The following is a 26,295-nucleotide window of genomic DNA, read 5'->3' on the forward strand; positions in this document are numbered from 1 at the left end:
GTGAGTGACAGTGAGTGACAGTGAGTGAGTGATAGTGGGTGAGTGAGCGACAGTGAGTGAGTGACAGTGAGTGACAGTGAGTGAGTGACAGTGAGTGGCAGTGAGTGGCAGTGAGTGAGTGACAGTGAGTGACAATGAGTGAGTGACAGTGAGTGACAGTGAGTGTGTGACAGTGAGTGACAGTGCGTGAGTGACAGTGAGTGAATGGAAGTGAGTGACAGTGAGTGAGTGACAGTGAGTGAGTGACAGTGAGTGAGTGACAGTGAGTTAGTGACACTGAGTGACAGTGAGTGAGTGACAGTGAGTGACAGTGAGTGACAGAGTGAGTGACAGTGAGTGGTGACAGTGAGTGAGTGTGAGTGACAGTGAGTGACAGTGAGTGAGTGACAGCGAGTAACTGAGTGAGTGACAGTGAGTGAGTGAGTGACAGTGAGTGACAGTGAGTGACAATGAGTGAGTGACAGTGAGTGAGTGACAGTGAGTGACAGTGAATGAGTGACAGTGAGTGACAGTGACAATGAGTGACAGTGAGTGAGTGATAGTGAGTGACAGTAAGTGACAGTGAGTGACTGTGAGTGAGTGACAGTGAGTGAGAATGAGTGACGGTAAGTGGCATTGAGTGACTGACAGTGAGTGAGTGAAAGTGAGTGAGTGACAGTGAGTGAGTGACAGTGAGTGACAGTGAGTGAGTGACAGTGAGTGACAGTGAGTGAGTGACAGTATGTTAGTGACAGTGAGTGACAGTGAGTGACAGTGAGTGAGTGACAGTGAGTGAGTGACAGTGAGTGACAGTGAGTGACAGTGAGTGAGTGACAGTGAGTGACAGTGAGTGAGTGACAATGGGTGAGTGAGTGACAGTGAGTGAGTGACAGTGAGTGACAGTGAGTGAGTGACAGTGAGTGACAGTGAGTGGCAGTGAGTGAGTGACAGTGAGTGAGTGACAGTGAGTGACAGTGAGTGTGTGAGAGTGAGTGACAGTGAGTGACAGTGCGTGAGTGACAGTGAGTGACAGTTAGTGAGTGACAGTGAGTGAGTTACAGTGAGTGACAGTGAGTGAGTGACAGTGAGTGACAGTGAGTGACAGTGCGTGAGTGACAGTGAGTGGCAGTGAGTGAGTGACAGTGAGTTAGTGACACTGAGTGAGTGACAGTGAGTGAGTGACAGTGAGTGACAGTGAGTGAGTGACAGTGAGTGACAGTGAGTGAGTGACAGTGAGTGAGTGACATTGAGTGACAGTGAGTGAGTGACAGTGAGTGAGTGACAGTGAGTGACAGTGAGTGACAGAGTGAGTGACAGTGAGTGGTGACAGTGAGTGAGTGTGAGTGACAGTGAGTGAGTGACAGTGAGTGAGTGACAGTGAGTGACAGTGAGTGACAGAGTGAGTGAGAGAGAGTGGTGACAGTGAGTGAGTGTGAGTGACAGTGAGTGACAGTGAGTGAGTGACAGTGAGTGACAGTGAGTGAGTGACAGCGAGTGACTGAGTGAGTGACAGTGAGTAAGTGACAGTGAGTGACAGTGAGTGACAATGAGTGAGTGACAGTGAGTGACAGTGAGTGACAGTGAATGAGTGACAGTGAGTGACAGTGACAATGAGTGACAGTGAGTGAGTGATAGTGAGTGACAGTAAGTGACAGTGAGTGAGTGACAGTGAGTGAGAATGAGCGACGGTAAGTGGCATTGAGTGAGTGACAGTGAGTGAGTGAAAGTGAGTGAGTGACAGTGAGTGACAGTGAGTGACAGTGAGTGAGTGGCAGTGAGTGACAGTGAGTGAGTGACAGTGAGTGGCAGTGAGTGAGTGACAGTGAGTGACAGTGAGTGAGTGAGTGACAGTGAGTGAGTGACAGTGAGTGAGTGACAGTGAGTGACAGTGAGTGAGTGAGTGACAGTGAGTGACAGTGAGTGAGTAACAGTGAGTGACAGTGAGTGAGAGTGCGTGAGTGACAGTGAGTGGCAGTGAGTGAGTGACAGTGAGTGACTGCGTGAGTGACAGTGAGTGAGTGGCAGTGAGTGACAGTGAGTGACAGTGAGTGAGTGACAGTGGCAGTGAGTGAGTTACAGTGAGTGGCAGTGAGTGAGTGACAGTGAGTGAGTGACAGTGAGTGACAGTGAGTGCCAGTGAGTGAGTGACAGTGAGTGAGTGACATTGAGTGAGAGTGAGTGAGTGACAGTGAGTGACAGTGAGTGAGTGACAGTGAGTGACAGTGAGTGACAGAGTGAGTGACAGTGAGTGAGTGTGAGTGACAGTGAGTGACAGTGAGTGAGTGACAGTAAGTGACAGTGAGTGAGTGACAGCGAGTAACTGAGTGAGTGACAGTGAGTGAGTGAGTGACAGTGAGTGAGTGACAGTGAGTGAGTGACAGTGAGTGACAGTGAGTGAGTGACAGTGAGTGACAGTGAGTGAGTGACAGTGAGTGGCAGTGAGTGAGTGACAGTGAGTGACAATGAGTGAGTGACAGTGAGTGACAGTGAGTGTGTGACAGTGAGTGACAGTGAGTGACAGTGCGTGAGTGACAGTGAGTGAGTGGCAGTGAGTGACAGTGAGTGACAGTGAGTGAGTTACAGTGAGTGAGTGACAGTGAGTGACAGTGAGTGAGTGACAGTGCGTGAGTGACAGTGAGTGAGTGACAGTGAGTGACAGTGAGTGACAATGAGTGAGTGACAGTGAGTGAGTGACAGTGAGTGACAGTGAATGAGTGACAGTGAGTGACAGTGACAATGAGTGACAGTGAGTGAGTGATAGTGAGTGACAGTAAGTGACAGTGAGTGAGTGACAGTGAGTGAGAATGAGCGACGGTAAGTGGCATTGAGTGAGTGAAAGTGAGTGAGTGACAGTGAGTGACAGTGAGTGAGTGACAGTGAGTGACAGTGAGTGAGTGGCAGTGAGTGACAGTGAGTGAGTGACAGTGAGTGGCAGTGAGTGAGTGATAGTGAGTGAAAGTGAGTGAGTGAGTGACAGTGAGTGAGTGACAGTGAGTGACAGTGAGTGAGTGACAGTGAGTGACAGTGAGTGGCAGTGAGTGGCAGTGAGTGACAGTGAGTGAGTGACAGTGAGTGACAGTGAGTGACAGTGAGTGAGTGACAGTGAGTGAGTGACAGTGAGTGACTGCGTGAGTGACAGTGAGTGAGTGGCAGTGCGTGACAGTGAGTGACAGTGAGTGAGTGACAGTGGCAGTGAGTGAGTTACAGTGAGTGGCAGTGAGTGACAGTGAGTGACAGTGAGTGAGTGACAGTGAGTGACAGTGAGTGAATGACAGTGAGTGACAGTGAGTGACAGTGAGTGAGTGACAGTGAGTGAGTGACATTGAGTGAGTGACAGTGAGTGACAGTGAGTGTGAGTGACAGTGAGTGACAGTGAGTGAGTGACAGTAAGTGACAGTGAGTGAGTGACAGTGAGTGACAGTGAGTGGCAATAAGTGAGTGACAGTGAGTGACAGTGAGTGAGTGACAGCGAGTAACTGAGTGAGTGACAGTGAGTGAGTGACAGTGAGTGACAGTAAGTGACAATGAGTGAGTGACAGTGAGTGAGTGACAGTGAGTGACAGTGAATGAGTGACAGTGAGTGACAGTGAGTGAGTGATAGTGAGTGACAGTAAGTGACAGTGAGTGACTGTGAGTGAGTGACAGTGAGTGAGTGACAGTGAGTGACAGTGAGTGACAGTGAGTGAGTGACAGTGAGTGACAGTAAGTGAGTGACAGTGAGTGACAGTGAGTGACAGTGAGTGAGTGGCAGTGAGTGACAGTGAGTGAGTGACAGTGAGTGACAGTGACAGTGAGTGACAGTGAGTGAGTGACAGTGAGTGACAGTGAGTGAGTGACAATGGGTGAGTGAGTGACAGTGAGTGAGTGACAGTGAGTGACAGTGAGTGAGTGACAGTGAGTGACAGTGAGTGGCAATAAGTGAGTGACAGTGAGTGACAGTGAGTGAGTGACAGCGAGTAACTGAGTGAGTGACAGTGAGTGAGTGACAGTGAGTGACAGTGAGTGACAATGAGTGAGTGACAGTGAGTGAGTGACAGTGAGTGACAGTGAATGAGTGACAGTGAGTGACAGTGAGTGAGTGATAGTGAGTGACAGTAAGTGACAGTGAGTGACTGTGAGTGAGTGACAGTGAGTGAGAATGAGTGACGGTAAGTGGCATTGAGTGACTGACAGTGAGTGAGTGAAAGTGAGTGAGTGACAGTGAGTGAGTGACAGTGAGTGACAGTGAGTGAGTGACAGTGAGTGACAGTGAGTGAGTGACAGTAAGTGAGTGACAGTGAGTGACAGTGAGTGAGTGGCAGTGAGTGACAGTGAGTGAGTGACAGTGAGTGACAGTGAGTGAGTGACAGTGAGTGACAGTGAGTGAGTGACAGTGAGTGACAGTGAGTGAGTGACAATGGGTGAGTGAGTGACAGTGAGTGAGTGACAGTGAGTGACAGTGAGTGAGTGACAGTGAGTGACAGTGAGTGGCAATGAGTGAGTGACAGTGAGTGAGAGTGAGTGAGTGACAATGAGTGACAGTGAGTGACAGTGAGTGACAGAGTGAGTGACAGTGAGTGAGTGTGAGTGACAGTGAGTGTGTGAGAGTGAGTGACAGTGAGTGACAGTGCGTGAGTGACAGTGAGTGACAGTTAGTGAGTGACAGTTAGTGAGTGACAGTGAGTGAGTTACAGTGAGTGACAGTGAGTGACAGTGAGTGAGTGTGAGTGACAGTGAGTGTGTGAGAGTGAGTGACAGTGAGTGACAGTGCGTGAGTGACAGTGAGTGACAGTTAGTGAGTGACAGTGAGTGAGTTACAGTGAGTGACAGTGAGTGACAGTGAGTGAGTGACAGTGAGTGACAGTGCGTGAGTGACAGTGAGTGAGTGGCAGTGAGTCAGTGACAGTGAGTTAGTGACACTGAGTGAGTGACAGTGAGTGAGTGACAGTGAGTGACAGTGAGTGAGTGACAGTGAGTGACAGTGAGTGACAGTGAGTGAGTGACAGTGAGTGAGTGACATTGAGTGACAGTGAGTGAGTGACAGTGAGTGAGTGACAGTGAGTGACAGTGAGTGACAGAGTGAGTGACAGTGAGTGGTGACAGTGAGTGAGTGTGACAGTGAGTGAGTGACAGTGAGTGACAGTGAGTGAGTGACAGTGAGTGACAGTGAGTGACAGAGTGAGTGAGAGAGAGTGGTGACAGTGAGTGAGTGTGAGTGACAGTGAGTGACAGTGAGTGAGTGACAGTGAGTGACAGTGAGTGAGTGACAGCGAGTGACTGAGTGAGTGACAGTGAGTGAGTGACAGTGAGTGACAATGAGTGAGTGACAGTGAGTGACAGTGAATGAGTGACAGTGAGTGACAGTGACAATGAGTGACAGTGAGTGAGTGATAGTGAGTGACAGTGAGTGAGTGACAGTGAGTGAGTGACAGTGAGTGACAGTGAGTGACAGTGAGTGAGTGACAGTGAGTGACAGTGAGTGAGTGACAATGGGTGAGTGAGTGACAGTGAGTGAGTGACAGTGAGTGACAGTGAGTGAGTGACAGTGAGTGACAGTGAGTGGCAGTGAGTGAGTGACAGTGAGTGAGTGACAGTGAGTGACAGTGAGTGTGTGAGAGTGAGTGACAGTGAGTGACAGTGCGTGAGTGACAGTGAGTGACAGTTAGTGAGTGACAGTGAGTGAGTTACAGTGAGTGACAGTGAGTGAGTGACAGTGAGTGACAGTGAGTGACAGTGCGTGAGTGACAGTGAGTGGCAGTGAGTGAGTGACAGTGAGTTAGTGACACTGAGTGAGTGACAGTGAGTGAGTGACAGTGAGTGACAGTGAGTGAGTGACAGTGAGTGACAGTGAGTGAGTGACAGTGAGTGAGTGACATTGAGTGACAGTGAGTGAGTGACAGTGAGTGAGTGACAGTGAGTGACAGTGAGTGACAGAGTGAGTGACAGTGAGTGGTGACAGTGAGTGAGTGTGAGTGACAGTGAGTGAGTGACAGTGAGTGAGTGACAGTGAGTGACAGTGAGTGACAGAGTGAGTGAGAGAGAGTGGTGACAGTGAGTGAGTGTGAGTGACAGTGAGTGACAGTGAGTGAGTGACAGTGAGTGACAGTGAGTGAGTGACAGCGAGTGACTGAGTGAGTGACAGTGAGTAAGTGACAGTGAGTGACAGTGAGTGACAATGAGTGAGTGACAGTGAGTGACAGTGAGTGACAGTGAATGAGTGACAGTGAGTGACAGTGACAATGAGTGACAGTGAGTGAGTGATAGTGAGTGACAGTAAGTGACAGTGAGTGAGTGACAGTGAGTGAGAATGAGCGACGGTAAGTGGCATTGAGTGAGTGACAGTGAGTGAGTGAAAGTGAGTGAGTGACAGTGAGTGACAGTGAGTGACAGTGAGTGAGTGGCAGTGAGTGACAGTGAGTGAGTGACAGTGAGTGGCAGTGAGTGAGTGACAGTGAGTGACAGTGAGTGAGTGAGTGACAGTGAGTGAGTGACAGTGAGTGAGTGACAGTGAGTGACAGTGAGTGAGTGAGTGACAGTGAGTGACAGTGAGTGAGTAACAGTGAGTGACAGTGAGTGAGAGTGCGTGAGTGACAGTGAGTGGCAGTGAGTGAGTGACAGTGAGTGACTGCGTGAGTGACAGTGAGTGAGTGGCAGTGAGTGACAGTGAGTGACAGTGAGTGAGTGACAGTGGCAGTGAGTGAGTTACAGTGAGTGGCAGTGAGTGAGTGACAGTGAGTGAGTGACAGTGAGTGACAGTGAGTGCCAGTGAGTGAGTGACAGTGAGTGAGTGACATTGAGTGAGAGTGAGTGAGTGACAGTGAGTGACAGTGAGTGAGTGACAGTGAGTGACAGTGAGTGACAGAGTGAGTGACAGTGAGTGAGTGTGAGTGACAGTGAGTGACAGTGAGTGAGTGACAGTAAGTGACAGTGAGTGAGTGACAGCGAGTAACTGAGTGAGTGACAGTGAGTGAGTGAGTGACAGTGAGTGAGTGACAGTGAGTGAGTGACAGTGAGTGACAGTGAGTGAGTGACAGTGAGTGACAGTGAGTGAGTGACAGTGAGTGGCAGTGAGTGAGTGACAGTGAGTGACAATGAGTGAGTGACAGTGAGTGACAGTGAGTGTGTGACAGTGAGTGACAGTGAGTGACAGTGCGTGAGTGACAGTGAGTGAGTGGCAGTGAGTGACAGTGAGTGACAGTGAGTGAGTTACAGTGAGTGAGTGACACTGAGTGACAGTGAGTGAGTGACAGTGAGTGACAGTGTGTGAGTGACAGTGAGTGAGTGACAGTGAGTGACAGTGAGTGACAATGAGTGAGTGACAGTGAGTGAGTGACAGTGAGTGACAGTGAATGAGTGACAGTGAGTGACAGTGACAATGAGTGACAGTGAGTGAGTGATAGTGAGTGACAGTAAGTGACAGTGAGTGAGTGACAGTGAGTGAGAATGAGCGACGGTAAGTGGCATTGAGTGAGTGAAAGTGAGTGAGTGACAGTGAGTGACAGTGAGTGAGTGACAGTGAGTGACAGTGAGTGAGTGGCAGTGAGTGACAGTGAGTGAGTGACAGTGAGTGGCAGTGAGTGAGTGATAGTGAGTGAAAGTGAGTGAGTGAGTGACAGTGAGTGAGTGACAGTGAGTGACAGCGAGTGAGTGACAGTGAGTGACAGTGAGTGGCAGTGAGTGGCAGTGAGTGACAGTGAGTGAGTGACAGTGAGTGACAGTGAGTGACAGTGAGTGAGTGACAGTGAGTGAGTGACAGTGAGTGACTGCGTGAGTGACAGTGAGTGAGTGGCAGTGCGTGACAGTGAGTGACAGTGAGTGAGTGACAGTGGCAGTGAGTGAGTTACAGTGAGTGGCAGTGAGTGACAGTGAGTGACAGTGAGTGAGTGACAGTGAGTGACAGTGAGTGAATGACAGTGAGTGACAGTGAGTGACAGTGAGTGAGTGACAGTGAGTGAGTGACATTGAGTGAGTGACAGTGAGTGACAGTGAGTGTGAGTGACAGTGAGTGACAGTGAGTGAGTGACAGTAAGTGACAGTGAGTGAGTGACAGTGAGTGACAGTGAGTGGCAATAAGTGAGTGACAGTGAGTGACAGTGAGTGAGTGACAGCGAGTAACTGAGTGAGTGACAGTGAGTGAGTGACAGTGAGTGACAGTAAGTGACAATGAGTGAGTGACAGTGAGTGAGTGACAGTGAGTGACAGTGAATGAGTGACAGTGAGTGACAGTGAGTGAGTGATAGTGAGTGACAGTAAGTGACAGTGAGTGACTGTGAGTGAGTGACAGTGAGTGAGTGACAGTGAGTGACAGTGAGTGACAGTGAGTGAGTGACAGTGAGTGACAGTAAGTGAGTGACAGTGAGTGACAGTGAGTGACAGTGAGTGAGTGGCAGTGAGTGACAGTGAGTGAGTGACAGTGAGTGACAGTGACAGTGAGTGACAGTGAGTGAGTGACAGTGAGTGACAGTGAGTGAGTGACAATGGGTGAGTGAGTGACAGTGAGTGAGTGACAGTGAGTGACAGTGAGTGAGTGACAGTGAGTGACAGTGAGTGGCAATAAGTGAGTGACAGTGAGTGACAGTGAGTGAGTGACAGCGAGTAACTGAGTGAGTGACAGTGAGTGAGTGACAGTGAGTGACAGTGAGTGACAATGAGTGAGTGACAGTGAGTGAGTGACAGTGAGTGACAGTGAATGAGTGACAGTGAGTGACAGTGAGTGAGTGATAGTGAGTGACAGTAAGTGACAGTGAGTGACTGTGAGTGAGTGACAGTGAGTGAGAATGAGTGACGGTAAGTGGCATTGAGTGACTGACAGTGAGTGAGTGAAAGTGAGTGAGTGACAGTGAGTGAGTGACAGTGAGTGACAGTGAGTGAGTGACAGTGAGTGACAGTGAGTGAGTGACAGTAAGTGAGTGACAGTGAGTGACAGTGAGTGAGTGGCAGTGAGTGACAGTGAGTGAGTGACAGTGAGTGACAGTGAGTGAGTGACAGTGAGTGACAGTGAGTGAGTGACAGTGAGTGACAGTGAGTGAGTGACAATGGGTGAGTGAGTGACAGTGAGTGAGTGACAGTGAGTGACAGTGAGTGAGTGACAGTGAGTGACAGTGAGTGGCAATGAGTGAGTGACAGTGAGTGAGAGTGAGTGAGTGACAATGAGTGACAGTGAGTGACAGTGAGTGACAGAGTGAGTGACAGTGAGTGAGTGTGAGTGACAGTGAGTGTGTGAGAGTGAGTGACAGTGAGTGACAGTGCGTGAGTGACAGTGAGTGACAGTTAGTGAGTGACAGTTAGTGAGTGACAGTGAGTGAGTTACAGTGAGTGACAGTGAGTGACAGTGAGTGAGTGTGAGTGACAGTGAGTGTGTGAGAGTGAGTGACAGTGAGTGACAGTGCGTGAGTGACAGTGAGTGACAGTTAGTGAGTGACAGTGAGTGAGTTACAGTGAGTGACAGTGAGTGACAGTGAGTGAGTGACAGTGAGTGACAGTGCGTGAGTGACAGTGAGTGAGTGGCAGTGAGTCAGTGACAGTGAGTTAGTGACACTGAGTGAGTGACAGTGAGTGAGTGACAGTGAGTGACAGTGAGTGAGTGACAGTGAGTGACAGTGAGTGACAGTGAGTGAGTGACAGTGAGTGAGTGACATTGAGTGACAGTGAGTGAGTGACAGTGAGTGAGTGACAGTGAGTGACAGTGAGTGACAGAGTGAGTGACAGTGAGTGGTGACAGTGAGTGAGTGTGACAGTGAGTGAGTGACAGTGAGTGACAGTGAGTGAGTGACAGTGAGTGACAGTGAGTGACAGAGTGAGTGAGAGAGAGTGGTGACAGTGAGTGAGTGTGAGTGACAGTGAGTGACAGTGAGTGAGTGACAGTGAGTGACAGTGAGTGAGTGACAGCGAGTGACTGAGTGAGTGACAGTGAGTGAGTGACAGTGAGTGACAATGAGTGAGTGACAGTGAGTGACAGTGAATGAGTGACAGTGAGTGACAGTGACAATGAGTGACAGTGAGTGAGTGATAGTGAGTGACAGTAAGTGACAGTGAGTGAGTGACAGTGAGTGAGAATGAGCGACGGTAAGTGGCATTGAGTGAGTGACAGTGAGTGAGTGAAAGTGAGTGAGTGACAGTGAGTGACAGTGAGTGAGTGACAGTGAGTGACAGTGAGTGAGTGGCAGTGAGTGACAGTGAGTGAGTGACAGTGAATGGCAGTGAGTGAGTGGCAGTGAGTGAGTGAGTGACAGTGAGTGAGTGACAGTGAGTGAGTGACAGTGAGTGAGTGAGTCACAGTGAGTGAGTAACAGTGAGTGACAGTGAGTGACAGTGCGTGAGTGACAGTGAGTGGCAGTGAGTGACAGTGAGTGACAGTGAGTGAGTGACAGTGAGTGAGTGACAGTGAGTGACTGCGTGAGTGACAGTGAGTGAGTGGCAGTGAGTGACAGTGAGTGACAGTGAGTGAGTGACAGTGGCAGTGAGTGAGTGAGTTACAGTGAGTGGCAGTGAGTGACAGTGAGTGACAGTGAGTGAGTGACAGTGAGTGACAGTGAGTGAGTGACAGTGAGTGACAGTGAGTGCCAGTGAGTGAGTGACATTGAGTGAGAGTGAGTGAGTGACAGTGAGTGACAGAGTGAGTGACAGTGAGTGACAGTGAGTGACAGTAAGTGACAGTGAGTGAGTGACAGCGAGTAACTGAGTGAGTGACAGTGAGTGACAGTGAGTGACAGTGAGTGGCAGTGAGTGAGTGACAGTGAGTGACAGTGAGTGAGTGACAGTGGGTGAGTGAGTGACAGTGAGTGACAGTGAGTGAGTGACAGTGAGTGACAGTGAGTGAGTGACAGTGAGTGACAGTGAGTGGCAGTGAGTGAGTGACAGTGAGTGACAATGAGTGAGTGACAGTGAGTGACAGTGAGTGTGTGACAGTGAGTGACAGTGAGTGACAGTGCGTGAGTGGCAGTGAGTGACAGTGAGTGAGTTACAGTGAGTGACAGTGAGTGAGTGACAGTGAGTGACAGTGAGTGAGTGACAGTGAGTGACAGTGCGTGAGTGACAATGAGTGAGTGGCAGTGAGTGACAGTGAGTGACAGTGAGTGAGTGACAGTGAGTTAGTGACACTGAGTGACAGTGAGTGAGTGACAGTGAGTGAGTGACAGTGAGTGACAGTGAGTGACAGTGAGTGACAGTGAGTGAGTGACATTGAGTGACAGTGAGTGACAGTGAGTGACAGTGAGTGGTGACAGTGAGTGAGTGTGAGTGACAGTGAGTGACAGTGAGTGAGTGACAGCGAGTAACTGAGCGAGTGACAGTGAGTGAGTGACAGTGAGTGACAGTGAGTGACAATGAGTGAGTGACAGTGAGTGAGTGACAGTGAGTGACAGTGAGTGACAGTGAACGAGTAACAGTGAGTGACAGTGACAATGAGTGACAGTGAGTGAGTGATAGTGAGTGACAGTAAGTGACAGTGAGTGACTGTGAGTGAGTGACAGTGAGTGAGAATGAGTGACGGTAAGTGGCATTGAGTGACTGACAGTGAGTGAGTGAAAGTGAGTGAGTGACAGTGAGTGAGTGACAGTGAGTGACAGTGAGTGACAGTGAGTGAGTGACAGTGAGTGACAGTGAGTGAGTGACAGTAAGTTAGTGACAGTGAGTGACAGTGAGTGACAGTGAGTGAGTGGCAGTGAGTGACAGTGAGTGAGTGACAGTGAGTGACAGTGAGTGAGTGACAGTGAGTGAGTGACAGTAAGTGAGTGACAGTGAGTGACAGTGAGTGAGTGGCAGTGAGTGACAGTGAGTGAGTGACAGTGAGTGAGTGACAGTGAGTGACAGTGAGTGACAGTGAGTGAGTGACAGTGAGTGACAGTGAGTGAGTGACAATGGGTGAGTGAGTGACAGTGAGTGAGTGACAGTGAGTGACAGTGAGTGAGTGACAGTGAGTGACAGTGAGTGGCAGTGAGTGAGTGACAGTGAGTGACAGTGAGTGAGTGACAGTGAGTGACAGTGAGTGTGTGAGAGTGAGTGACAGTGAGTGACAGTGCGTGAGTGACAGTGAGTGAGTGGCAGTGAGTGACAGTGAGTGACAGTTAGTGAGTGACAGTGAGTGAGTTACAGTGAGTGACAGTGAGTGAGTGACAGTGAGTGACAGTGAGTGAGTGACAGTGCGTGAGTGACAGTGAGTGAGTGGCAGTGAGTCAGTGACAGTGAGTTAGTGACACTGAGTGAGTGACAGTGAGTGAGTGACAGTGAGTGACAGTGAGTGAGTGACAGTGAGTGACAGTGAGTGAGTGACAGTGAGTGAGTGACATTGAGTGACAGTGAGTGAGTGACAGTGAGTGACAGTGAGTGACAGATTGAGTGACAGTGAGTGAGTGTGAGTGACAGTGAGTGAGTGACAGTGAGTGACAGTGAGTGAGTGACAGCGAGTAACTGAGTGAGTGACAGTGAGTGAATGAGTGAGTGACAGTGAGTGACAATGAGTGAGTGACAGTGAGTGACAGTGAGTGACAGTGAATGAGTGACAGTGAGTGACAGTGACAATGAGTGACAGTGAGTGAGTGATAGTGAGTGACAGTAAGTGACAGTGAGTGACTGTGAGTGAGTGACAGTGAGTGAGAATGAGTGACGGTAAGTGGCATTGAGTGACTGACAGTGAGTGAGTGAAAGTGAGTGAGTGACAGTGAGTGAGTGACAGTGAGTGACAGTGAGTGAGTGACAGTGAGTGAGTGGCAGTGAGTGACAGTGAGTGAGTGACAGTGAGTGGCAGTGAGTGAGTGACAGTGAGTGACAGTGCGTGAGTGACAGTGAGTGACAGTGAGTGACAGTGAGTGAGTGAGTGACAGTGAGTGACAGTGCGTTAGTGACAGTGAGTGAGTGGCAGTGAGTTACAGTGAGTGACATTGACAGTGAGTGAGTGACACTGAGTGAGTGACAGTGAGTGACAGTGAGTGAGTGACAGTGAGTGACAGTGAGTGAGTGACAATGAGTGACAGTGAGTGACAGTGAGTGAGTGACAGTGAGTGAGTGACATTGAGTGACAGTGAGTGAGTGACAGTGAGTGACAGTGAGTGAGTGACAGTGAGTGACAGTGAGTGACAGAGTGAGTGAGAGAGAGTGGTGACAGTGAGTGAGTGTGAGTGACAGTGAGTGACAGTGAGTGAGTGAGTGACAGTGAGTGAGTGACAGTGAGTGACAGTGAGTGACAATGAGTGAGTGACAGTGAGTGAGTGACAGTGAGTGACAGTGAGTGACAGTGAATGAGTGACAGTGAGTGACAGTGCCAATGAGTGACAGTGAGTGAGTGATAGTGAGTGACAGTAAGTGACAGTGAGTGACTGTGAGTGAGTGACAGTGAGTAAGAATGAGTGACGGTAAGTGGCATTGAGTGACTGACAGTGAGTGAGTGAAAGTGAGTGAGTGACAGTGAGTGAGTGACAGTGAGTGACAGTGAGTGACAGTGAGTGAGTGACAGTGGGTGAGTGAGTGACAGTGAGTGACAGTGAGTGAGTGACAGTGAGTGACAGTGAGTGCGTGACAGTGAGTGGCAGTGAGTGAGTGACAGTGAGTGACAGTGAGTGAGTGACAGTGAGTGTGTGACAGTGAGTGACAGTGAGTGACAGTGCGTTAGTGACAGTGAGTGAGTGGCAGTGAGTGACAGTTAGTGAGTGACAGTGAGTGAGTTACAGTGAGTGACAGTGAGTGAGTGACAGTGAGTGACAGTGAGTGAGTGACAGTGAGTTAGTGACACTGATTGAGTGACAGTGAGTGAGTGACAGTGAGTGAGTGACAGTGAGTGACAGTGAGTGAGTGACATTGAGTGACAGTAAGTGAGTGACAGTGAGTGAGTGACAGTGAGTGACAGAGTGAGTGACAGTGAGTGGTGACAGTGAGTGAGTGTGAGTGACAGTGAGTGACAGTGAGTGAGTGACAGTGAGTGACAGTGAGTGAGTGACAGCGAATAACTGAGTGACAGTGAGTGAGTGAGTGACAGTGAGTGACAGTGAGTGAGTGACAGTGAGTGACAGAGTGAGTGACAGTGAGTGAGTGTGAGTGACAGTGAGTGACAGTGAGTGAGTGACAGTAAGTGACAGTGAGTGAGTGACAGCGAGTAACTGAGTGAGTGACAGTGAGTGAGTGAGTGACAGTGAGTGAGTGACAGTGAGTGGCATTGAGTGAGTGACAGTGAGTGACAGTGAGTGACAGTGGGTGAGTGAGTGACAGTGAGTGACAGTGAGTGAGTGACAGTGAGTGACAGTGAGTGAGTGACAGTGAGTGACAGTGAGTGGCAGTGAGTGAGTGACAGTGAGTGACAATGAGTGAGTGACAGTGAGTGACAGTGAGTGTGTGACAGTGAGTGACAGTGAGTGACAGTGCGTGAGTGGCAGTGAGTGACAGTGAGTGAGTTACAGTGAGTGACAGTGAGTGAGTGACAGCGAGTGACAGTGAGTGAGTGACAGTGAGTGACAGTGCGTGAGTGACAGTGAGTGACAGTGAGTGACAGTGAGTGAGTGACAGTGAGTTAGTGACACTGAGTGACAGTGAGTGAGTGACAGTGAGTGAGTGACAGTGAGTGACAGTGAGTGAGTGACAGTGAGTGAGTGACATTGAGTGACAGTGAATGACAGTGAGTGACAGTGAGTGGTGACAGTGAGTGAGTGTGAGTGACAGTGAGTGAGTGACAGCGAGTAACTGAGCGAGTGACAGTGAGTGAGTGAGTGAGTGACATTGAGTGACAGTGAGTGACAATGAGTGAGTGACAGTGAGTGAGTGACAGTGAGTGACAGTGAGTGACAGTGAACGAGTGACAGTGAGTGACAGTGACAATGAGTGACAGTGAGTGAGTGATAGTGAGTGACAATAAGTGACAGTGAGTGACTGTGAGTGAGTGACAGTGAGTGACTGTGAGTGAGTGACAGTGAGTGACAGTGCGTGAGTGACAGTGAGTGGCAGTGAGTTACAGTGAGTGACAGTGAGTGAGTGACACTGAGTGAGTGACAGTGAGTGAGTGACAGTGAGTGACAGTGAGTGAGTGACAGTGAGTGACAGTGAGTGAGTGACATTGAGTGACAGTGAGTGAGTGACAGTGAGTGACAGTGAGTGAGTGACAGTGAGTGAGTGACAGTGAGTGACAGTGAGTGACAATGAGTGAGTGACAGTGAGTGAGTGACAGTGAGTGACAGTGAGTGACAGTGAATGAGTGACAGTGAGTGACAGTGCCAATGAGTGACAGTGAGTGAGTGATAGTGAGTGACAGTAAGTGACAGTGAGTGACTGTGAGTGAGTGACAGTGAGTAAGAATGAGTGATGGTAAGTGGCATTGAGTGACTGACAGTGAGTGAGTGAAAGTGAGTGAGTGACAGTGCGTGACAGTGAGTGACAGTGAGTGAGTGACAGTGAGTGACAGTGAGTGAGTGACAGTGAGTGACAGTGAGTGAGTGGCAGTGAGTGACAGTGAGTGAGTGACAGTGAGTGAGTGACAGTGAGTGACAGTGAGTGAGTGACAGTGAGTGACAGTGAGTGAGTGACAGTGAGTGACAGTGAGTGACAGTGAGTGAGTGACAGTGGGTGAGTGAGTGACAGTGAGTGACAGTGAGTGACAGTGAGTGAGTGACAGTGAGTGACAGTGAGTGCGTGACAGTGAGTGGCAGTGAGTGAGTGACAGTGAGTGACAGTGAGTGAGTGACAGTGAGTGCGTGACAGTGAGTGACAGTGAGTGACAGTGCGTTAGTGACAGTGAGTGAGTGGCAGTGAGTGACAGTTAGTGAGTGACAGTGAGTGAGTTACAGTGAGTGACAGTGAGTGACAGTGAGTGAGTGACAGTGAGTTAGTGACACTGATTGAGTGACAGTGAGTGAGTGACAGTGAGTGAGTGACAGTGAGTGACAGTGAGTGAGTGACATTGAGTGACAGTAAGTGAGTGACAGTGAGTGAGTGACAGTGAGTGACAGAGTGAGTGACAGTGAGTGGTGACAGTGAGTGAGTGTGAGTGACAGTGAGTGACAGTGAGTGAGTGACAGTGAGTGACAGTGAGTGAGTGACAGCGAATAACTGAGTGAGTGACAGTGAGTGAGTGAGTGACAGTGAGTGACAGTGAGTGAGTGACAGTGAGTGACAGAGTGAGTGACAGTGAGTGAGTGTGAGTGACAGTGAGTGACAGTGAGTGAGTGACAGTAAGTGACAGTGAGTGAGTGACAGCGAGTAACTGAGTGAGTGACAGTGAGTGAGTGAGTGACAGTGAGTGAGTGACAGTGAGTGGCAGTGAGTGAGTGACAGTGAGTGACAGTGAGTGACAGTGGGTGAGTGAGTGACAGTGAGTGACAGTGAGTGAGTGACAGTGAGTGACAGTGAGTGAGTGACAGTGAGTGACAGTGAGTGGCAGTGAGTGAGTGACAGTGAGTGACAATGAGTGAGTGACAGTGAGTGACAGTGAGTGTGTGACAGTGAGTGACAGTGAGTGACAGTGCGTGAGTGGCAGTGAGTGACAGTGAGTGAGTTACAGTGAGTGACAGTGAGTGAGTGACAGTGAGTGACAGTGAGTGAGTGACAGTGAGTGACAGTGCGTGAGTGACAGTGAGTGACAGTGAGTGACAGTGAGTGAGTGACAGTGAGTTAGTGACACTGAGTGACAGTGAGTGAGTGACAGTGAGTGAGTGACAGTGAGTGACAGTGAGTGAGTGACAGTGAGTGAGTGACATTGAGTGACAGTGAATGACAGTGAGTGACAGTGAGTGGTGACAGTGAGTGAGTGTGAGTGACAGTGAGTGAGTGACAGCGAGTAACTGAGCGAGTGACAGTGAGTGAGTGAGTGACATTGAGTGACAGTGAGTGACAATGAGTGAGTGACAGTGAGTGAGTGACAGTGAGTGACAGTGAGTGACAGTGAACGAGTGACAGTGAGTGACAGTGACAATGAGTGACAGTGAGTGAGTGATAGTGAGTGACAATAAGTGACAGTGAGTGACTGTGAGTGAGTGACAGTGAGTGAGAATGAGTGACGGTAAGTGGCATTGAGTGACTGACAGTGAGTGAGTGAAAGTGAGTGAGTGACAGTGAGTGACAGTGAGTGACAGTGAGTGAGTGACAGTGAGTGACTGTGAGTGAGTGACAGTGAGTGACAGTGCGTGAGTGACAGTGAGTGGCAGTGAGTTACAGTGAGTGACAGTGAGTGAGTGACACTGAGTGAGTGACAGTGAGTGAGTGACAGTGAGTGACAGTGAGTGAGTGACAGTGAGTGACAGTGAGTGAGTGACATTGAGTGACAGTGAGTGAGTGACAGTGAGTGACAGTGAGTGAGTGAGTGACAGTGAGTGAGTGACAGTGAGTGACAGTGAGTGACAATGAGTGAGTGACAGTGAGTGAGTGACAGTGAGTGACAGTGAGTGACAGTGAATGAGTGACAGTGAGTGACAGTGCCAATGAGTGACAGTGAGTGAGTGATAGTGAGTGACAGTAAGTGACAGTGAGTGACTGTGAGTGAGTGACAGTGAGTAAGAATGAGTGATGGTAAGTGGCATTGAGTGACTGACAGTGAGTGAGTGAAAGTGAGTGAGTGACAGTGCGTGACAGTGAGTGACAGTGAGTGAGTGACAGTGAGTGACAGTGAGTGAGTGACAGTGAGTGACAGTGAGTGAGTGGCAGTGAGTGACAGTGAGTGAGTGACAGTGAGTGAGTGACAGTGAGTGACAGTGAGTGAGTGACAGTGAGTGACAGTGAGTGAGTGACAGTGAGTGACAGTGAGTGACAGTGAGTGAGTGACAGTGGGTGAGTGAGTGACAGTGAGTGACAGTGAGTGACAGTGAGTGAGTGACAGTGAGTGACAGTGAGTGCGTGACAGTGAGTGGCAGTGAGTGAGTGACAGTGAGTGACAGTGAGTGAGTGACAGTGAGTGCGTGACAGTGAGTGACAGTGAGTGACAGTGCGTTAGTGACAGTGAGTGAGTGGCAGTGAGTGACAGTTAGTGAGTGACAGTGAGTGAGTTACAGTGAGTGACAGTGAGTGAGTGACAGTGAGTGACAGTGAGTGAGTGACAGTGAGTTAGTGACACTGATTGAGTGACAGTGAGTGAGTGACAGTGAGTGACAGTGAGTGAGTGACAGTGAGTGAGTGACATTGAGTGACAGTAAGTGAGTGACAGTGAGTGAGTGACAGTGAGTGACAGAGTGAGTGACAGTGAGTGGTGACAGTGAGTGAGTGTGAGTGACAGTGAGTGACAGTGAGTGAGTGACAGTGAGTGACAGTGAGTGAGTGACAGTGAGTGACAGTGAGTGAGTGACAGTGAGTGCGTGACAGTGAGTGACAGTGAGTGACAGTGCGTTAGTGACAGTGAGTGAGTGGCAGTGAGTGACAGTTAGTGAGTGACAGTGAGTGAGTTACAGTGAGTGACAGTGAGTGAGTGACAGTGAGTGACAGTGAGTGAGTGACAGTGAGTTAGTGACACTGATTGAGTGACAGTGAGTGAGTGACAGTGAGTGAGTGACAGTGAGTGACAGTGAGTGAGTGACATTGAGTGACAGTAAGTGAGTGACAGTGAGTGAGTGACAGTGAGTGACAGAGTGAGTGACAGTGAGTGGTGACAGTGAGTGAGTGTGAGTGACAGTGAGTGACAGTGAGTGAGTGACAGTGAGTGACAGTGAGTGAGTGACAGCGAATAACTGAGTGAGTGACAGTGAGTGAGTGAGTGACAGTGAGTGACAGTGAGTGAGTGACAGTGAGTGACAGAGTGAGTGACAGTGAGTGAGTGTGAGTGACAGTGAGTGACAGTGAGTGAGTGACAGTAAGTGACAGTGAGTGAGTGACAGCGAGTAACTGAGTGAGTGACAGTGAGTGAGTGAGTGACAGTGAGTGAGTGACAGTGAGTGGCAGTGAGTGAGTGACAGTGAGTGACAGTGAGTGACAGTGGGTGAGTGAGTGACAGTGAGTGACAGTGAGTGAGTGACAGTGAGTGACAGTGAGTGAGTGACAGTGAGTGACAGTGAGTGGCAGTGAGTGAGTGACAGTGAGTGACAATGAGTGAGTGACAGTGAGTGACAGTGAGTGTGTGACAGTGAGTGACAGTGAGTGACAGTGCGTGAGTGGCAGTGAGTGACAGTGAGTGAGTTACAGTGAGTGACAGTGAGTGAGTGACAGTGAGTGACAGTGAGTGAGTGACAGTGAGTGACAGTGCGTGAGTGACAGTGAGTGACAGTGAGTGACAGTGAGTGAGTGACAGTGAGTTAGTGACACTGAGTGACAGTGAGTGAGTGACAGTGAGTGAGTGACAGTGAGTGACAGTGAGTGAGTGACAGTGAGTGAGTGACATTGAGTGACAGTGAATGACAGTGAGTGACAGTGAGTGGTGACAGTGAGTGAGTGTGAGTGACAGTGAGTGAGTGACAGCGAGTAACTGAGCGAGTGACAGTGAGTGAGTGAGTGACATTGAGTGACAGTGAGTGACAATGAGTGAGTGACAGTGAGTGACAGTGAGTGACAGTGAACGAGTGACAGTGAGTGACAGTGAACGAGTGACAGTGAGTGACAGTGACAATGAGTGACAGTGAGTGAGTGATAGTGAGTGACAATAAGTGACAGTGAGTGACTGTGAGTGAGTGACAGTGAGTGAGAATGAGTGACGGTAAGTGGCATTGAGTGACTGACAGTGAGTGAGTGAAAGTGAGTGAGTGACAGTGAGTGACAGTGAGTGACAGTGAGTGAGTGACAGTGAGTGACTGTGAGTGAGTGACAGTGAGTGACAGTGCGTGAGTGACAGTGAGTGGCAGTGAGTTACAGTGAGTGACAGTGAGTGAGTGACACTGAGTGAGTGACAGTGAGTGAGTGACAGTGAGTGACAGTGAGTGAGTGACAGTGAGTGACAGTGAGTGAGTGACATTGAGTGACAGTGAGTGAGTGACAGTGAGTGACAGTGAGTGAGTGAGTGACAGTGAGTGAGTGACAGTGAGTGACAGTGAGTGACAATGAGTGAGTGACAGTGAGTGAGTGACAGTGAGTGACAGTGAGTGACAGTGAATGAGTGACAGTGAGTGACAGTGCCAATGAGTGACAGTGAGTGAGTGATAGTGAGTGACAGTAAGTGACAGTGAGTGACTGTGAGTGAGTGACAGTGAGTAAGAATGAGTGATGGTAAGTGGCATTGAGTGACTGACAGTGAGTGAGTGAAAGTGAGTGAGTGACAGTGCGTGACAGTGAGTGACAGTGAGTGAGTGACAGTGAGTGACAGTGAGTGAGTGACAGTGAGTGACAGTGAGTGAGTGGCAGTGAGTGACAGTGAGTGAGTGACAGTGAGTGAGTGACAGTGAGTGACAGTGAGTGAGTGACAGTGAGTGACAGTGAGTGAGTGACAGTGAGTGACAGTGAGTGACAGTGAGTGAGTGACAGTGGGTGAGTGAGTGACAGTGAGTGACAGTGAGTGACAGTGAGTGAGTGACAGTGAGTGACAGTGAGTGCGTGACAGTGAGTGGCAGTGAGTGAGTGACAGTGAGTGACAGTGAGTGAGTGACAGTGAGTGCGTGACAGTGAGTGACAGTGAGTGACAGTGCGTTAGTGACAGTGAGTGAGTGGCAGTGAGTGACAGTTAGTGAGTGACAGTGAGTGAGTTACAGTGAGTGACAGTGAGTGAGTGACAGTGAGTGACAGTGAGTGAGTGACAGTGAGTTAGTGACACTGATTGAGTGACAGTGAGTGAGTGACAGTGAGTGACAGTGAGTGAGTGACAGTGAGTGAGTGACATTGAGTGACAGTAAGTGAGTGACAGTGAGTGAGTGACAGTGAGTGACAGAGTGAGTGACAGTGAGTGGTGACAGTGAGTGAGTGTGAGTGACAGTGAGTGACAGTGAGTGAGTGACAGTGAGTGACAGTGAGTGAGTGACAGCGAGTAACTGAGTGAGTGACAGTGAGTGAGTGAGTGACAGTGAGTGAATGACAGTGAGTGACAGTGAGTGACAATGAGTGAGTGACAGTGAGTGACAGTGAGTTACAGTGAATGAGTGACAGTGAGTGACAGTGACAATGAGTGACAGTGAGTGAGTGATAGTGAGTGACAGTAAGTGACAGTGAGTGACTGTGAGTGAGTGACAGTGAGTGAGAATGAGTGACGGTAAGTGGCATTGAGTGACTGACAGTGAGTGAGTGAAAGTGAGTGAGTGACAGTGAGTGACAGTGAGTGAGTGACAGTGAGTGACAGTAAGTGAGTGACAGTGAGTGAGTGGCAGTGAGTGACAGTGAGTGAGTGACAGTGAGTGGCAGTGAGTGAGTGACAGTGAGTGAGTGACAGTGAGTGACAGTGAGTGAGTGACAGTGAGTGAGTGACAGTGAGTGAGAGTGAGTGACAGTGAGTGACAGTGAGTGAGTGACAGTGAGTGAGTGGCAGTGAGTGACAGTGAGTGACAGTGCGTGAGTGACAGTGAGTGAGTGGCAGTGAGTGACAGTGAGTGGCAGTGAGTGGCAGTGAGTGACAGTGAGTGAGTGACAGTGAGTGAGTGACACTGAGTGACTGACAGCGAGGGACAGTGAGTGAGTGACAGTGAGTGACAGTGAGTGAGTGACAGTGAGTGACAGTGAGTGACTGACAGTGAGTGACTGACAGTGAGTGACAGAGTGAGTGACAGTGAGTGAGTGTGAGTGACAGTGAGTGACAGTGAGTGAGTGACAGTGAGTGACAGTGAGTGAGTGACAGCGAGTAACTGAGTGAGTGACAGTGAGTGAGTGACAGTGAGTGACAGTGAGTGAGTGACAGTGAGTGACAATGATTGAATGACAGTGAGTGACAGTGAGTGAGTGACAGTGAGTGACAGTGAATGAATGACAGTGAGTGACAGTGACAATGAGTGACAGTGAGTGAGTGATAGTGAGTGACACTAAGTGACTGTGAGTGAGTGAGTGACAGTGAGTGAGAATGAGTGACGGTGAGTGACAGTGAGTGAGTGACAGTGAGTGACAGTGAGTGGGTGAGTGACAGTGAGTGAGTGACAGTGAGTGAGTGACAGTGAGTGACAGTGAGTGAGTGACAGTGAGTGACAGTGAGTGAGTGACAGTGACAGTCAGCGAGTGACAGTGAGTGACAATGAGTGAGTGACAGTGAGTGACAATGAGTGAGTGACAGTGAGTTACAGTGAATGAGTGACAGTGAGTGACAGTGACAATGAGTGACAGTGAGTGAGTGATAGTGAGTGACAGTAAGTGACAGTGAGTGACTGTGAGTGAGTGACAGTGAGTGAGAATGAGTGACGGTAAGTGGCATTGAGTGACTGACAGTGAGTGAGTGAAAGTGAGTGAGTGACAGTGAGTGACAGTGAGTGACAGTGAGTGAGTGACAGTGAGTGACAGTAAGTGAGTGACAGTGAGTGAGTGGCAGTGAGTGACAGTGAGTGAGTGACAGTGAGTGAGTGACAGTGAGTGACAGTGAGTGAGTGACAGTGAGTGACAGTGAGTGAGTGACAGTGAGTGAGTGACAGTGAGTGAGAGTGAGTGACAGTGAGTGACAGTGAGTGAGTGACAGTGAGTGAGTGGCAGTGAGTGACAGTGAGTGACAGTGCGTGAGTGACAGTGAGTGAGTGGCAGTGAGTGACAGTGAGTGGCAGTGAGTGGCAGTGAGTGACAGTGAGTGAGTGACAGTGAGTGAGTGACAGCGAGGGACAGTGAGTGAGTGACAGTGAGTGACAGTGAGTGAGTGACAGTGAGTGACAGTGAGTGACTGACAGTGAGTGACTGACAGTGAGTGACAGAGTGAGTGACAGTGAGTGAGTGTGAGTGACAGTGAGTGACAGTGAGTGAGTGACAGTGAGTGACAGTGAGTGAGTGACAGCGAGTAACTGAGTGAGTGACAGTGAGTGAGTGACAGTGAGTGACAGTGAGTGAGTGACAGTGAGTGACAATGATTGAATGACAGTGAGTGACAGTGAGTGAGTGACAGTGAGTGACAGTGAATGAATGACAGTGAGTGACAGTGACAATGAGTGACAGTGAGTGAGTGATAGTGAGTGACACTAAGTGACTGTGAGTGAGTGAGTGACAGTGAGTGAGAATGAGTGACGGTGAGTGACAGTGAGTGAGTGACAGTGAGTGACAGTGAGTGGGTGAGTGACAGTGAGTGAGTGACAGTGAGTGAGTGACAGTGAGTGACAGTGAGTGAGTGACAGTGAGTGACAGTGAGTGAGTGACAGTGACAGTCAGCGAGTGACAGTGAGTGACAATGAGTGAGTGACAGTGAGTGACAATGAGTGAGTGACAGTGAGTTACAGTGAATGAGTGACAGTGAGTGACAGTGACAATGAGTGACAGTGAGTGAGTGATAGTGAGTGACAGTAAGTGACAGTGAGTGACTGTGAGTGAGTGACAGTGAGTGAGAATGAGTGACGGTAAGTGGCATTGAGTGACTGACAGTGAGTGAGTGAAAGTGAGTGAGTGACAGTGAGTGACAGTGAGTGACAGTGAGTGAGTGACAGTGAGTGACAGTAAGTGAGTGACAGTGAGTGACAGTGAGTGAGTGACAGTGAGTGAGTGACAGTGAGTGACAGTGAGTGACAGTGAGTGACAGTGAGTGAGTGACAGTGAGTGAGTGACAGTGAGTGAGAGTGAGTGACAGTGAGTGACAGTGAGTGAGTGACAGTGAGTGACAGTGAGTGAGTGGCAGTGAGTGACAGTGAGTGACAGTGAGTGAGTGACAGTGAGTGATAGTGAGTGACAGTGCGTGAGTGACAGTGAGTGAGTGGCAGTGAGTGACAGTGAGTGGCAGTGAGTGGCAGTGAGTGACAGTGAGTGAGTGACACTGAGTGACTGACAGCGAGGGACAGTGAGTGAGTGACAGTGAGTGACAGTGAGTGAGTGACATTGAGTGACAGTGAGTGACTGACAGTGAGTGACTGACAGTGAGTGACAGAGTGAGTGACAGTGAGTGACAGTGAGTGACAGTGAGTGAGTGACAGTGAGTGACAGTGAGTGAGTGACAGCGAGTAACTGAGTGAGTGACAGTGAGTGACAGTGAGTGAGTGACAGTGTGTGACAATGATTGAATGACAGTGAGTGACAGTGAGTGAGTGACAGTGAGTGACAGTGAATGAATGACAGTGAGTGACAGTGACAATGAGTGACAGTGAGTGAGTGATAGTGAGTGACACTAAGTGACTGTGAGTGAGTGACAGTCAGTGAGAATGAGTGACGGTGAGTGACAGTGAGTGAGTGACAGTGAGTGACAGTGAGTGGGTGAGTGACAGTGAGTGAGTGACAGTGAGTGACAGTGAGTGACAGTGAGTGAGTGACAGTGAGTGACAGTGAGTGAGTGACAGTGACAGTGAGCGAGTGACAGTGAGTGACAATGAGTGAGTGAAAGTGAGAGACAGTGAGTGACATTGAGTGGCATTGAGCGAGTGACAGTGACTGAGTGACAGTGAGTGACAGTGAGTGATAGTGAGTGACAGTGAGTGAGTGACAGTGATTAACTGAGTGAGTGACAGTGAGTGACAGTGACAGTGAGTGAGTGACACTGACAGCTACTGAAGCAGCTGAATCAGCAACTGAAGCAGCTGAATCAGCTACTGAAGCAGCTGAATCAGCAGCTGAATCAGCTACTGAAGCAGCTGAATCAGCAACTGAAGTAGCTGAATCAGCAACTGACAGTGAGTGAGTGACAGTGAGTGAGCGACAGTGAGTGACAGTGAATAAGTGATAATGAGTGACAGTGAGTGTGTGACAGTGAGTGACAGTGAGTGACCGTGAGTGACAGTGAGTGACAGTGAGTGAGTGACAGTGAGTGACAGTGAGTGACAGTGAGTGACCGTGAGTGAGTGACAGTGAGTGACCTGAGTGAGTGACAGTGAGTGACAGTAAATGAGTGACAGTGAGTGACATACAGTGACAGCGAGTGAGTGACAGTGACAGAGTGACAGTGAGTGACAGTGAGTGACTGACAGTGAGTGACTGACAGTGAGTGACAGTGAGTGAGTGACAGTGAGTGACAGTGAGTGACAGTGAGTGAGTGACAGTGAGTGACAGTGAGTGAGTGACAGTGAGTGACAGCCTCTGGGATCCACTCACGGCCCTCGCTGGTGGGATTTAGTGTCACAGGGACAAGAGGGATTTCTGTTTATTCCAAACATCAACTTATTGTTTATAACAATGGTAAATTTTAAACAATTCCAGCTGGGAATCGAGCCCAGACCTTTGCAGTTCCACAGGTGTTGGTTATCTCGTTGTGCCAGAGCAACTGGGCCTCACTCTCGTGACGTCTTTGCTGGTTAACAACAATAGTTTTGTGTTTCAATAAACGTGGATTTATATTGCCTATACAGCAAGAGCGAGTGGCTGTCGTGTTGAGCAGCAGCAGCTGCTGTGGTTACGCAACAGAATTCGGTCTCCTGCAGCAGCTGATTGGGATCCCAATTTGCTGGCGGCCGATCAGATCCAGATTCCCAACACGCGGAGTGGATCTCAGCGGCTGGGATTCAGGGTCAGGCTGAGTGCGCCTCGTGACATCGGCTCCCATGGGCCCCGCACCGTGCAGTGCGATGTTGAAGTCAACACCACCATCACTCATCATCTCCATCACCACCACCATCATCATCACCACCACCATCATCGCCATCATCATCACCACCACCATCACTCATCATCACCATCATCTCCATCATCATCACCATCACCACCACCATCACCACCACCACCATCACCACCACCATCACCACCACCACCATCATCATCATCACCACCACCATCATCACCACCACTACCATCATCATCACCACTACCATCATCATCACCACCATCATTATCACTCATCATCACCACCATCATCATCACCACCATCATCGCCATCATCATCACCACCACCATCATCACCATCACCGCCATCACCACCATCTTCACTATCATCATCACCCATCATCACCACCATAATCATCACTCATTATCTTCACCACCATCACTCATCATCACCACCATCATCACCACCACTACCATCATCATCATTACCACCATCATTATCACTCATCATTATCACCACCATCATCATCACTACCATTATTACCACCATCACCACCATCATTATCACAACCATGAACATCATCATTTGCACCACCATCATCACCATTACCACCATCACCACCATCAGCCACTGTCCATCCACTGCTGGATGAAGGCCTCCCCAAACCGTCCCATGCATTGTTCAAAACAATCTGAAGCAAGTTGCAATGCAGCTACTCGCTTGGTCAGCCCCATCCCATGGCCCAGCCGCCTGGGAAGCTGAGTGGGAAGCTGAGTTGTCAGCTGAGTGGGCAGCTGAGTGGGCAGCTGAGTGGGAAGTTGAGTGGGCAGCTGATTGGGAAGCTGAGTGGGCAGCTGAGTGGGAAGCTGAGTGGGAAGTTGAGTGGGCAG

General features: G+C 49.5%; 1 protein-coding gene across 1 annotated transcript in view; it reads left to right on the plus strand.

The window, feature by feature from the left end:
- LOC116940965 (uncharacterized) overlaps window positions 1-26,295 on the plus strand; it is a 160,019-nt gene that overhangs the window by 55,059 nt on the left and 78,665 nt on the right. The gene's annotated exons all lie outside the window — the stretch shown is intronic.

The sequence above is a fragment of the Petromyzon marinus genome, chromosome 1 (assembly GCF_048934315.1).
Source record: "Petromyzon marinus isolate PM22_M1 ecotype Great Lakes invasive population chromosome 1, UKy_Petmar_22M1.pri1.0, whole genome shotgun sequence".
Lineage (NCBI taxonomy): Eukaryota > Metazoa > Chordata > Hyperoartia > Petromyzontiformes > Petromyzontidae > Petromyzon > Petromyzon marinus.